This window comes from Dromiciops gliroides, chromosome 6 (assembly GCF_019393635.1).
Source record: "Dromiciops gliroides isolate mDroGli1 chromosome 6, mDroGli1.pri, whole genome shotgun sequence".
Taxonomy (NCBI): Eukaryota; Metazoa; Chordata; class Mammalia; order Microbiotheria; family Microbiotheriidae; genus Dromiciops; species Dromiciops gliroides.
The window spans coordinates 185,799,679-185,812,625 of record NC_057866.1 but is presented as its reverse complement, the minus strand read 5'-3'; the positions used below and the strand labels follow the sequence as shown (position 1 = coordinate 185,812,625).

At 37.2% G+C, this 12,947-nt stretch overlaps 1 protein-coding gene across 3 annotated transcripts in view; it reads left to right on the top strand.

The window, feature by feature from the left end:
• Positions 1-12,947, top strand: part of SPOCK3 (SPARC (osteonectin), cwcv and kazal like domains proteoglycan 3) — a 577,080-nt gene that overhangs the window by 365,437 nt on the left and 198,696 nt on the right. The window lies entirely within an intron of this gene.

Sequence of the window (12,947 nt, the reverse complement as noted above, 5' to 3'; positions counted from 1 at the left end):
TTGAAGTGAACTTGGGATTTTGTGAGGTGAAGTTGAGGCAGACAAGGTTAATTTATAAAGCAATATTGGTTCTGAAGTCTATCTTCAGAGGACCTAATGTGAGGAGGCTATTGAAAGTTTTAATGTGTTACTAATAGTGGCTGGAACTTGAAATTAGGGAGGACCAGGCAAGTAACAGAATAGGAATCACATGATTTGACTGACTCAAGTTAAGGATCCAAAACTGAGTTGGCACTAATGCAAGTTTCTTATAATACCTTATTCCTTCTGCTTCTAGAAATAATCAGATTGGATATATACAGAAGCAAGGGTGATATAAATATTTGTGTCTCTGGTGATAAGGTTTTTAATGGGGATGAACTGAATAACAGCCTTAATTATAGATCTGTTGTCTTGTGTTGTTCTCTAATTGTTTCTTGTTTGTCTTGTCTTCCCAACAAGATTGTAAGCTCTTTTTGGTAGAAAGAGCTGTTTCTTAATACAAGTAACAAGATTGCTTTTCTTAGAACCATGCCAAGACTTTTAAATCCAAATGAGCACTATACTTCAGTGAAATAATTTATTCCAACAGTGTTGCTAAAAACATGTCGGGAATATATCTTTGAGAATTGCCTTAATAAAAGAAAAGTTAGTGCCTAAAATGTAAAGGTTCTTAACCTTTGCGTGCGTGCTCGCTCTCTCTCTCTCTCTCTCTCTCTCTCTCTCTCTCTCTCTCTCTCTCTCTCTCTGTGTGTGTCTGTGTTGGTAATGGGTCCCTTTGGCAGTGAATGCTCTGGACAACTTCTCAGAATGGTGTTTTAAATTGATAAAATAAAACACATAAGCTTAGAAAGGAAACCAAATATATTGAAATAGTATTTTATTTTATTTATTTGTTGGGTGCGCAATTGGGGTTAAGTGACTTGCCCAGGGTCACACAGCTAGTAAGTGTGAAGTGTCTGAGACCGGATTTGAACTCAGGTCCTCCTGAATCGAAGGCTGGTGCTCTATCCACTGCGCCACCTAGCTGCCCCTGGAATAGTATTTTAAATAACAAAAGTTCACATATTCTAGTTTAAGAAACCCTGCTTAATTGAATTATAGATTTGGAGGGAAACCAAGAGCTCTTAAATATAATACCCCTCTTTGCATCTGGTTGGTAAAAAAGAACTGTGGGCCTATTAACATTTACATCATCCAGGTCATTCTTTTCCATGTTTTCTACATTTTTATCCTCAGAAATTTTGCCAAATACCAAATATGTCAGTATACTTTTGTTGATATCATTCCCCTGATTTTCCAATCTTGTATGGCAACCTTGTCCTAAAGAACAAAAGGCTGATTTACAACAGGAGTCCCCAACTTGGAGTCCATGAACATGTGTGTGTGTGTGTGTGTGTTTAAATATTTTAATAATTTTTCAGTATTTGAGAAAGTGAAGTATTTCAATACAATTGTATTTCTAAGTATTTTATTTCATGCTTTTAAAATATTACTTTGAGATGGGGTAGTTAGCTTTAGCATTCTATCAAAACGGTCTATGCCTCATCAAAAAAGGTGAGGTACCCTTGGTTTAGAATAACTCTCTACCTAATTTGTGCCAGCTTAGGGTCACTTCTACTTCCCTTTCTAAGTAGTTATAAGCTCCCACTTTAAAAATTGTTGGCCCAGCCAATTGCAACTGCTTTTTGTTTGAGAGGGGGTGGGTATAGAGATTTTCAAAGAGGAAGCAAAAAGAATGAATGACGATAAAAACAACAGGTTTTGACATGTTCATAAATCACAGCTCTATAGACAGTGACCCTCCCCGTAACTCTGTGTAAGATTGCATCATATTTGCACTGAACTTTTAGAATTTCTGACTGATCACCAAAATTACAGAAAGAAGTAAAGGATCCTGGCCAGGCCTTAGGAAAAGGACAATTGATATTCATGCCATGTTCTTAGTTAATGGATCCCCATAGGTTTGTGAGAATTTGGCAGTATTTTATAGCTTATATTTTTGCAAGAGAAAACTGTCATTTTAATTATTTATGAAAGTACCATATACAACAATTGCAGAGCAGGATAGCTCAGAGCAACAGAATGGCCTGTGTGTGTGTGTGTGTGTGTGTGTGTGTGTGTTATTGTTGCATTTAGTTTATGTTTTAATGTACATAGTAGGTATTTAATATTTTATGTATTCCATTTTCACAAATAAGCCAGTTGACACATCTTAATCTTTAATATGATTGACTTTATATTATATTTGATGCTTTTGACAACTTCATGTTAAAATTTTTGCTACTTTTTCCATTATAATATACAATTTTACTATTTTCTTACTGTTTCTTGTCTATTTCATTTGATAGATCTTCTCTCTTCTGCCCCAAATACTTTTTCTTTGCGTTCTTTCACTTTCAATATTTAAGATTTTAAAAAATATATCAAACATTTTTCTCCATCTTACCTTCTCCCACCCAGTTAAAAGAACATCACCCTGTATCATAAAAGCATATTCACGCAAAACAAATCTCCTTATTGGCCATATCCAAAACAGGTTTCTTATTCTGCAGATTAGTCCCTTATCTTTTGTCATGACATGGGTAGCATTCTTTATTCTCTATGGCTTTTTTTTGACAGAGCTCATATGTTCTGGTGGATCCAGCTCTAAATTTGTGTCATAATGACCACCAAATCTGTGTCTCCTGTATTGTCCCCTTAATTACATTCCCATGTAAATACCTACTGGATATCTTTTAAATGACTTCTTACTCTCACATCAAAAATGCAGAAGAACCATGGTTACATCATTTGTATTTTGTTGTTGTTGTTGTTGTTTGTGGGGCAATGGGGGTTAAGTGACTTGCCTAGGGTCACACAGCTAGTAAGAACAGTTACGTTATTATAAGAAATCTTGCCAACACATGTGGCAGTCCTTTTATACTTAAGGTGATGGGTACCATCAGTTGCTGAGGCCAAAAGTTAAAGGAAGAGGAAAAAAAGAGGAGGGAAAGGAGGAGAAGGATGAATAAGGAAGGATAATCAATACATGGTAAGCCTTTATTTGATGGGATTCTCTGAAATTCCTGGGCTGTACCTTAGACAAGAGACACATACACCGTCACTTGTCCTATGCTTGAACGTTCCCTCCTTTACCAGTGTTTACTGCAGAAGAAAGTTCCTTGTTACTTTGTGATGAGAAATCAGAGGATTCAGAGGATCCTCCAAAGAGGAATATCAAACTCACTTGGTCTACCAAGATTCAGTTAATTGTTGCTATTACCAGTTGGGTTAGCCTTTCCAAGAGTGTACCCCATATTCTTCTTTTCTTAGGAAATTCTTGCCTATGTAGTCCTATTAAGATCCACCCAATGCGCTCAAGGATTTCTTAACTGCCCCACCTCTTTTGCGAGGCACACATCTCTCTCTGATGGTATTCTTTATTCTGTTCCCATTGATGCACAATAAGTGGTAAATTACTCACCCTCAGTATATACATTTTAAATACCATTTTTATGCCTGTTAATTTAAATTCTTCAGAGACTAGTTTTCCATAACCTGTACTTACATAGCATCACACTAGTTCTTGAATGTAAATCAAAATTGTTGGTATGTTGCAGGGTACCCATGACTTGGGGGGGGGGAGCAGCATTACTTGTATATCTGGTGCTATATTAAGACTCAGGTGGACCTAGTTTTAAATTCCATATCTTCTATTTTACTCCCTGTGTTACACAAGCATGTCATATCACTGCTGAACCTCAGACAATTCTCATAAAGCCTTTCTACTGAGTTAAAGGTGAGTTGCAATCTTCACCAGTCTCCATCATTGAAAGTATGAATTGTAATATCACCATCTGTAAGGGGCTAAAATTCTAGCTACACTGTCTAAAAATCTAATGAGTGGTCGCCATAAATTAGAAGTTTTAGCAAGAGTTTAGACTTTTAAGCATTTATTAAGGTGCATTAGGATCTAGTGATCAGAGAGAAAGAGGCCAAGATTCCTTCATCTATCTATCTAAGGAAGCCAGCATCTCTGCTCCACTCAAACCAAGGCCCCGGGCAAAAGAAAAAGCCAATGCTCCCTTCCTCCTCCCAGAAGCCTCCTGCAAAACTGGAAACAGGGTCATACACACACACACACACACACACACACACACACACACACACACACACACACACACACACATACCTCCAAGCTAATTGGCTGGTAGCTTTGATTGACAGAACTAGCAGGCAGTTCTACAGATGCAAGCCAGCCAGCTTCCAGATGCCAGGCTAATGTTCAGAACCCCCAAAAAAGTCACTTCTGGATGCTAATGTCACATGGCTTTTTCTCAGGCTAGAGCTCACAAAATGTTCTTCCCAGCAGGGGGCGTTATTCCACCGCTCACAGAATCCTTGACAAAAAGCTAACCTTTTCACTTATCTTTATATATATATATATATTTATATATACACACACATATACATATATACACATACACACACACACACACACACACACACATATATATATATATATAAAATCTGCACTTCTATTTTTGAGGGGAACTCTTAAGTATTACATGATTCATAGCTATATGTGGGAATATTAGTTACCAGTATATGGGGAGGGGGGAAATTGGGGATGATTAAAAACATCCTGCACTTTCTCAAAGGCAATCCAGACCATTCTTTCCTCTGATTCATTTCTGGGCCCACCTCATTATGTATCTGTAGTGACTGTCAAAGTTCTAAGAATAGATAGACAATTGCAATGGACTTTTCATCTATGTGCATGGATTATTAAATACCCAAGCAACCATGGGGCTTGGAGTGGGGAGAATGTTGGGGACGTGTTGGGAAAAAATGCTGGATTTAAGTCTATTTCCATAACCCAAAATTGTACTATGTAAGAGGTTTACTTGATGATTTCATATTAAATATTTCATAGGGGGAAATATAACTATAACCCATGAAAAATGAAACCATTTTAGGGGCAGCTAGGTGGCACAGTGGATAAAGCACCGGCCCTGGATTCAGGAGGACCTTAGTTCAAATCCAGCGTCAGACAGGACACTAGCTGTGTGACCCTGGGCAAGTCAGTTAACCCTCATTGCCCTGCCCCCCCCAAATTCAACCATTTTATTCAGTGCACAAAACATTGCACGTCTCCATAATACAGTTTGGAAAAGCCCTTTCTACGTGCATTAGTAAATATTTGGTGAGTGATGAACAAGTTTAAAGAAACCAAAACTCTTCCTGAAAAGTAATTTTATTCATATAATGAAATACTGAAGAAAATACTCTAAAATATGAAAAAACAACATGAATAAATTCTAAAAAGATTATATTTTACACTGTCCTAAGTCCTAAGTCCCTTCAAACAGGTTGTAACATAACTGAAGGAGCGAGCGGTTTATGACAATTTCATCAGTGATCTTTCTTTTTTTTTTTTTTTGCAGGGCAATTGGGGTCAAGTGACTTGCCCAGGGTCACACAGCTAGTAAGTGTTAAGTGTCTGAGGCCAGATTTGAACTCGGGTCCTCCTGAATCCAGGGCTGGTGCTTTATCCACTGTGCCACCTAGCTGCCCCAAATTTCATCAGTGATCAAGGAGAACTCAAGCCAAAATCATCCCATTTAAAATGGTTGTTTATTGATGTAGGAAATTTTCAAATACTTGTCCTTTCTTTAACTTCTGTAGGAAGACTGCCTCACATGCCAAAAGGTTTGGAAGAGTGCTTCATTTGTGAGTTTAGTTTGTTTAGATAAATGTTTGAGTGGCAACATTCTCCATATGCTTCAAGATGATTATTGTCGATTAAAGACTTGTAGCATATTTATTGCCACCAAATGTTTGTGTTCTCTCCTTTCTTATCCCAAATTAAATAGATGCTCCATTTGTTTAAACAAAGCATTAAATGTCATTATATTCTTTACAAAATAGTCATGATGAATTGAAGTATATTATAATCTTTTCAATGGTGGCTATATAATTAATTTAGGAAATCTCCAATTGATGCGGCACTTGGACAGCATGCAGTTGTGTTCTTCAGAACAACAGAAGAGTAATGTTTGTTCTACTGGAGTCTGAAGAAAATAAAATCTGTTTGAATAATCAAGACTAATTCATTATGATATCTTGATTTTCACTGCAGGATTTTAAATGGGCTATATGGTATTTTAAAATAATATTGTCACATATAACCTATTGTGTTTTAAGGGAAAAAATAAAACAAGAAGCCTTTTCCTCTTAAAACTTCCATCACCTTTAGCTATCATCTCTCTCACCCTCCTCCCTTTCAGGACCATGGATGGATGGATGGATGGATGAATGGATGAGCAGTCTGTTTACTGTTTCCATTTTCTTACTACACACTCACTTGACAGATCGTTCAATCTTTCTGTCCTTCTCACTTTAGTGAAAAAGGTTTCTGAAAGGTCAGAAATGAGCTCAATTATACATCCAATTCAGTGCTTTTTTCTCCCTTTGCTTATTCTCCTTAACCTCTCTTTAGCATTTGATATTGTATAGACTTCCTGCTTTTATCATCCCTTTTATATCCCTTAAGAGGATGCTCCCCAAGGTGAACTCTCTACTCTTTCTGTAAACTGTCTCCTATTCAATCTCATCTACTTACATGGCTTCATTTAGCATCTCCATGTAGATATCTCCAAAATTTCTGTCATCAAAAATCTCTGAAGTCCTGTATGGCTAATTTCTTGTTTGCTAGCTTCTCCTGAATGGTTCATTGGCACTTCATGATCAGATATGAGCATGTATTGAACTTTTTTTCTGAAATTATCTGGAACACAAATACATGACTTATAAAATTTATGCTGCTTGTCCTTTTGATCTTGAAGAAATCAAAGGCGATTACAAGTAGAGCAAAGCTCTTTTCTTATTCCCCCCTGGGATCCTATAATTCAGAGATACTTGAGGGGTATCCAAAATTTTCACTTGCATTTTCCATTAGGAATTTTACCAATTATCCTATCAGTAAAAATAGTACATTTATTTTTGGCATTATAAATTTCCCTAATGTCTAGTATGTCATTTCTTATATACCCCTAACACCATTTCCCCAACAACTTGGATATAAGGAGTATCTTGGCAAACTTTGAAAGTGGCCTTTTGGCAGCATCTGAAAAATTATTACAGAGAGCACTTAAGGAATCTCAACCAGTTATTTATTTTTAAAAGAAGAGAGAAAATAATTTTAATGCAAATATGCCCTTTAGATATCTGAGTACATTATGGCATGATTTTAGCGACTGTTCTTTTTTGGAATTGCTATTACTTTGTTATTATTATCATCCCTTATTTCTTGGGAATTTCAGCTGATGGCATGATGTAGGAATGACTTTGATAGGATTTCTCCCAAAGTCTGTCTCCCTGAAGGCTGATTTGTTCCTCCTGTATTTACTTACCCTGAAGTTATATAATATATAGTACCCTTCCTACCTTTGAGAATGAGATATTGCTGAAGCTGAACAGCTCTAGGCTTTTAAATCTGATTCTCAGGTAGCACTTAGAGTTGATTACAACTTCTACCCTGGAACTTTTAACCTGAAATTGTTGCCTTCTGGCTTATTGTAGAGAATGTTATTAGTCAGCTAAATTCCTGGGATTATTACATAATGAAATTTTATTACTATCTCGGTCCTTTAGACCAAATCAGTGATTTCACTGGTGTTAGAAATTCCCAGTGGGGAGATTCCCTCTGTCAAGGAAGACTTGATCATGTTCTAAAATTTATATTTTTATAAACTTGCCTGTGACATTGTGAGGTTATGTGTCTTAACCTGGATCATGCAAATAGCAAACATAAATTCTAGGACTTGATTCATGGTATTCCTGATTCCAAGGCCAACTCTATTGTCATATTGTTTTATAATATATCTGTCTCAAAGAAAACAAAGTAAGGAGCCTAGAAAAGAAATGGTGAAGCTTCTGGCAAACTTAGGGCGCTGACGTTGGCCATGGGAAATTGCTTTCTTGTACCTCTGCTAAGACATTTGATAAATTCGTGTGATTATTGAAGGCATCCTGCTCAGCAGTATAATCACTGGTCAGAGTTTTCTATTTTGCAAATGAAATCAACTACCTGATAAGGGCATCACTATTTGGACTTCAGAGCCACACCATCTGCCTCAATCCTGCAATCTAGGGGATTTCTCACAGGACATATTATAATATTTTCATAGGGAAATTCTGTCTTCTATCAGGCTTTGTGTATTGAATTAAATGTGACATGTGGAATGACCAAAGACAAGGCTCTGGTTAATGAGGATGAATCTTTACGTGTCATTGTAATTAAAGGAACAACTTTAAGTTCTCTCCATATTATATTATTTGCCAAAAGGCCAACGGAACCTAGGAATTATAGCTTTCACAATATTTTAAGATTAGCTTGGCTAAAAGATATAGATAATATATAATTCCACGTTTATCCAGCCCTTTTGACAAATGCCTTTTAAGGTTACAAGTACCTTTCCAAGGCAATAATACCCAAACCCCACCCCCCAAAAAAGATCACGAGCATGAACAATGGATTCCATAAGTAGTGAACAAATTTTATGTAGGTTCATGTCTAGGGAGCCATTTGTACTCTTTCAGAGGCCTACCTGTGAACTACAAGTGCACTGTTTGTGAGGCTCATGAAGCATGCATATTCATGGTCCCACTCAATCAGCACCTTTTTCTTGCTGAGAACTTTGCAAAATGGAACTCTGACCAAGATTATCAACAGGTGCTTTTTTTGTTGTTTTTGGTTTTTTAGTGAGGCAATTGGGGTTAAGTGACTTGCCCAGGGTCACACAGCTAGTAAGTGTTAAGTGTCTGAGACCAGATTTGAACTCAGGTCCTTCTGACCTCAGGGCGGGTGCTCTATTCACTGCTCCACCTAGCTGCCCCAACAAGTGCTTTTTGTTGGTCATCAGATATCCCAAGAGGTCACCCCTTCTAGAGGAGAATCCTATTCTTAGTTTCTACAATTTTGATCCCCAGTTACAGCTGATACTTTGTAATTTTTATGAAGATTCTGATTTCTTGGATTTTTACGAGATCAGGAAAGAAGGCAGAGAATTTTATTTTATTTTGGAGACTTCAAGATTCTAGGGGTCGGTAGTGAGTGTGACGAGTAAAATGAGATTGAATTTCAATTTCTGGTGTCGCTGCCCTCATGTTGGTGAAATTCATCAACAATTATTTTTAAAAGTGAAGCTTTTAGCATCAGAATTCTCCCCATCCAGCATTAAGTACATTTGCAGATTCCCTGTAATGGTAATGATGAGTCTATGCTAGCCATTTGGTGTCTTTACCACCTTCCCTCTAAAACTACCTTCCATCTACTATGCATTTATCTTATATGGAATGTTAATGCACACATTGTCTCCCATATTCACATGTTATCTTTTTTGTGGGGAAAGTGATTGCTTGATATTTTCTTGTATCCTATGTAATTAGTACAGTGTCAGGCACAAAATAAGCACTAAATAAGTACTTGTTGATTAACAGGTAACATTGACACAACTGACAAATTACATATATTACATCATTTGAGTCTCATAACACATGAGGGTAGTGTGGTGAATTGGAAAGGGTGCTATGTTTGGGATCAGAGGTCCTGGTTTTAAGTGCTACCTACTTGTAAAACCTTACTTCTCTGGTCACTACTCTCATTCTCAAAAATGAGATGAGGGGGGAGGTGGGAATGCAAATTGGACTGGATGACTTCCAAGGTCTTTTCCAGCTCTAAATGGTTTATAATAATAGGATCCCTTGGGGCAGCTAGGTGGCCTAGTGGATAGAGCACCAACCCTGGAGTCAAGAGGACCAGAGTTCAAATCCAGCCTCAGACACTTAACACTTGCTAGCTGTGTGACCCTAGGCAAGTCACTTAACCCCAATTGCTTCACCAAAAAAAAAAATAATAATAATAGGATCCCATGATCTTGTGAGGTAATCACTGCACATATTATTGCCCCTATTTAAGAGATGAGGAACTTGAGGCTGAGGGAGTTTAAGGGACTTTATCCATAACAACACACCTAGTAAGTAACAAAGATAGGAGTCATTTAATTCAACAGGAATTTCATGTGACCATATATTTGACTGGAAATAATCACAGAGGCCACAGAGGCCACATAGCCCAATGCCCCTCATTTTGAAGATGAGTAAACATAGGCCCAGAGAGATAAAAATATTTTCCAGTGGAGTCACCCAAGTAAGTATTAAGTAGAAAATCTACTGGCATTTGAACCCAGGACATACAGTTAAAAGGAACTCTCTCATTTTACAGATAAGGAAACTAAAACCCAGAAATGTTAAATGGCTTGTCCAATTTCACATAGGTGTCAAGCTTCTAAATCAGAATTTGAACACAGATCCTCTTCCTCCAAACCCAGTAATCTTTCTACTGTGCCACATCATCTAACCCTAAACCCAGCATGGTTTGCGCAAATAAGATATAGATGGCATTAGGCTATTCAGGAAGGATACCCAGACCAAAGAAAATAATCACTGCCCATGAAGACCTTACATTAGGGTCCAAATCCCACCTCCAAGTTTAGCACTCAATTTTTAGCCAGGGATTTTTGCCTTGATTGGCCCATCTTTCAAACTGGTTGTAGAGGATTGAACCCAAATATGAATTACATGAGGAATTCAAGTTATTTGCAAGCTGTCAACATGAGTTATCTTTTCATGCTTCCTTTGTACTTCAAAATATCAAAAATTTCATTCATATACCATCTGATACAGATGGCGGTCCTTTCCAAGCCTTACTAAGTAGTTTCCATGAATTATTTTGCCTTAGAGTAATTTATCATCTTGTGGTTAAATTTTTGGTTTCAAGCTTCTCCTGCTATAAGAAGTTTGGCTTCAGAAAACATTCTACCTTGTTGTTTTTAATTCATTCAATTTTGTCCAACTCTTCAAGACTTCATGGATGCCAGGCCCTTCTGTCATTTACTCTCTCTATGTTTGTGTCATTGTTCATCGTCTCCATGACACTATCTAACTAGATCATCCTCCGACATCCCCTTTTCCTTTTTTAAATAAACAATTTTAATGAAAGTTTTGAGTTCCAAATCCTATTCCTCCTTCCCTCTTCCTATTCCCCACCATAGGCAATAAGTAATCAGATATAGGGTATATATGTGTGATTATGTAAAACATATCAGTTCTTTTTTAATGATTCCTGCTCTCTCATGTAGTTCAAGTATTTAAGTTTCAGCTTGAGTATTTTATATCCCAGTGAATAGCCTGAATTTTTAAAAGTATTTATTGATTGATTGACATGTAGTTCAGTCATGAACATTTTGAGTATCACTGGCAAAGATTCTAGAATGGTTTGCCATTTCTTTCACCAGCTCCTTTTTGACAGATGAGGAAACTGAGGCAAACTTAAGTAACTTGCCTAGGATCCCATAGTAAGTGTTTAAGGCTGCATATGGACTCAGGTGTGCCTGATTCTGGGCCCCAGAGCTCCATTCATGGTGCCACCTAGCTGTCCTTTACATTCTATACCCATACTGTTAAGTCCAACTTGGGATACACCTGTCAAAGCTTCCGTTTTGATGACATAGACTCAAACTTGGGTCACTTTCCAAACATATTGAGGGATGGGAGTCAGAATAAAAATGATAGGACAGCTAGGTGGTACAGTGGATAAAGCACTAGACTTGGATTGAGGAGGACCTGAGTTCAAATCCAGCCTCAGACACTTGACAATTACTAGCTGTGTGACCCTGAGCAAGTCACTTAACCCTCATTGCCCTAGCGGGCTATCTATCAATCTATCTATCTGTGTGTGTGTGTGTGTATGTATGTGTGTATGTATATACGTTTATATATGAATACAGGAATAAATAAATGAATGAATGAAAAAACAAACAATTAAAATGCTAACAGTCACAATAATTATTTGCTATTAATTTTAGCAGCTCAGATTTTTATAACAAAAATTTTAGTATGTTTTCCTTATTGCCATCATCTTAAGTCAGTCCCTTGTCCATCTCAACTGAATTGTTTCAGTAGTCTCCTATTTGGTCTCAAGCCTTTCTCTACTCCATTCTCCACTCAAATGCCTGTGATTTGTCTAAAGTGCTAGTTTGACCAGGTCAGCCCTCAGTAAACACCAGTGGCTCCCTGTTGCCTCTAGACTCAAATATAAATTATACTCTCATTTAAATCTCTTCTCAACCTGGCCCCTTTTTAACCTTTGAGTCATGCCCTGCTCCTTTCTTTAGGCTCTGTGATCCATTTATGCAGATCTACTCCCTATTTGCACATGTACTTCCCATATTCTGTCCTGAGTTTCTTAAAACACTTTCTCCTCACTCTTATCTCTTGAAATTCTAGGGATATTTCAAGAAGCTTCTCAGGAAACATGTACCTTCTGGTTTTCCCCTGTTTGATGTGTGCTCCCTCACAAAATGACCTTATTTCCATTTTGTGTGTGTTTGTGTATGTGTACACACATACATACGTAGACATATACTTATGCATACTGTCTCCCCCATAAGAGTATAAAAGCTTTTGAGAAAATAGACTGATTTGCTATGTCTTTCTATTCCCATGTTTAGCCCAGTGCAAAGTTAAATGCTTATTGATTGGTTGTTGAATGCCATCTGGAAAATCTCCCACAAGAGATGGTGGTTGTTCTTCATTCTTGAAGACCAAAATGACATCACTATATGGGGTTCAAAGTTCAGTGTATCCAACTGTAGCTAATCAGAGCAATACAATCTTAAAAGATGCTACCCACAACTGTTACCCTTTGTTTTAAAATCACAATGATATTCAATAATCTTTTCACATTATCTTGACCTCACTCTGTGTAGTACATCTAGGAATTGTTGCAATGAAAACATGGATGAGAAATTCTTCTGGGTGGTTTAGAATTGATTCTGATATTCAATTCCACTTACTCCAGCAAGTGTTTATTAATCACCTGCAAAAGGCAAGTCATTCTGCTAAGTGCTGAAGACACAAAG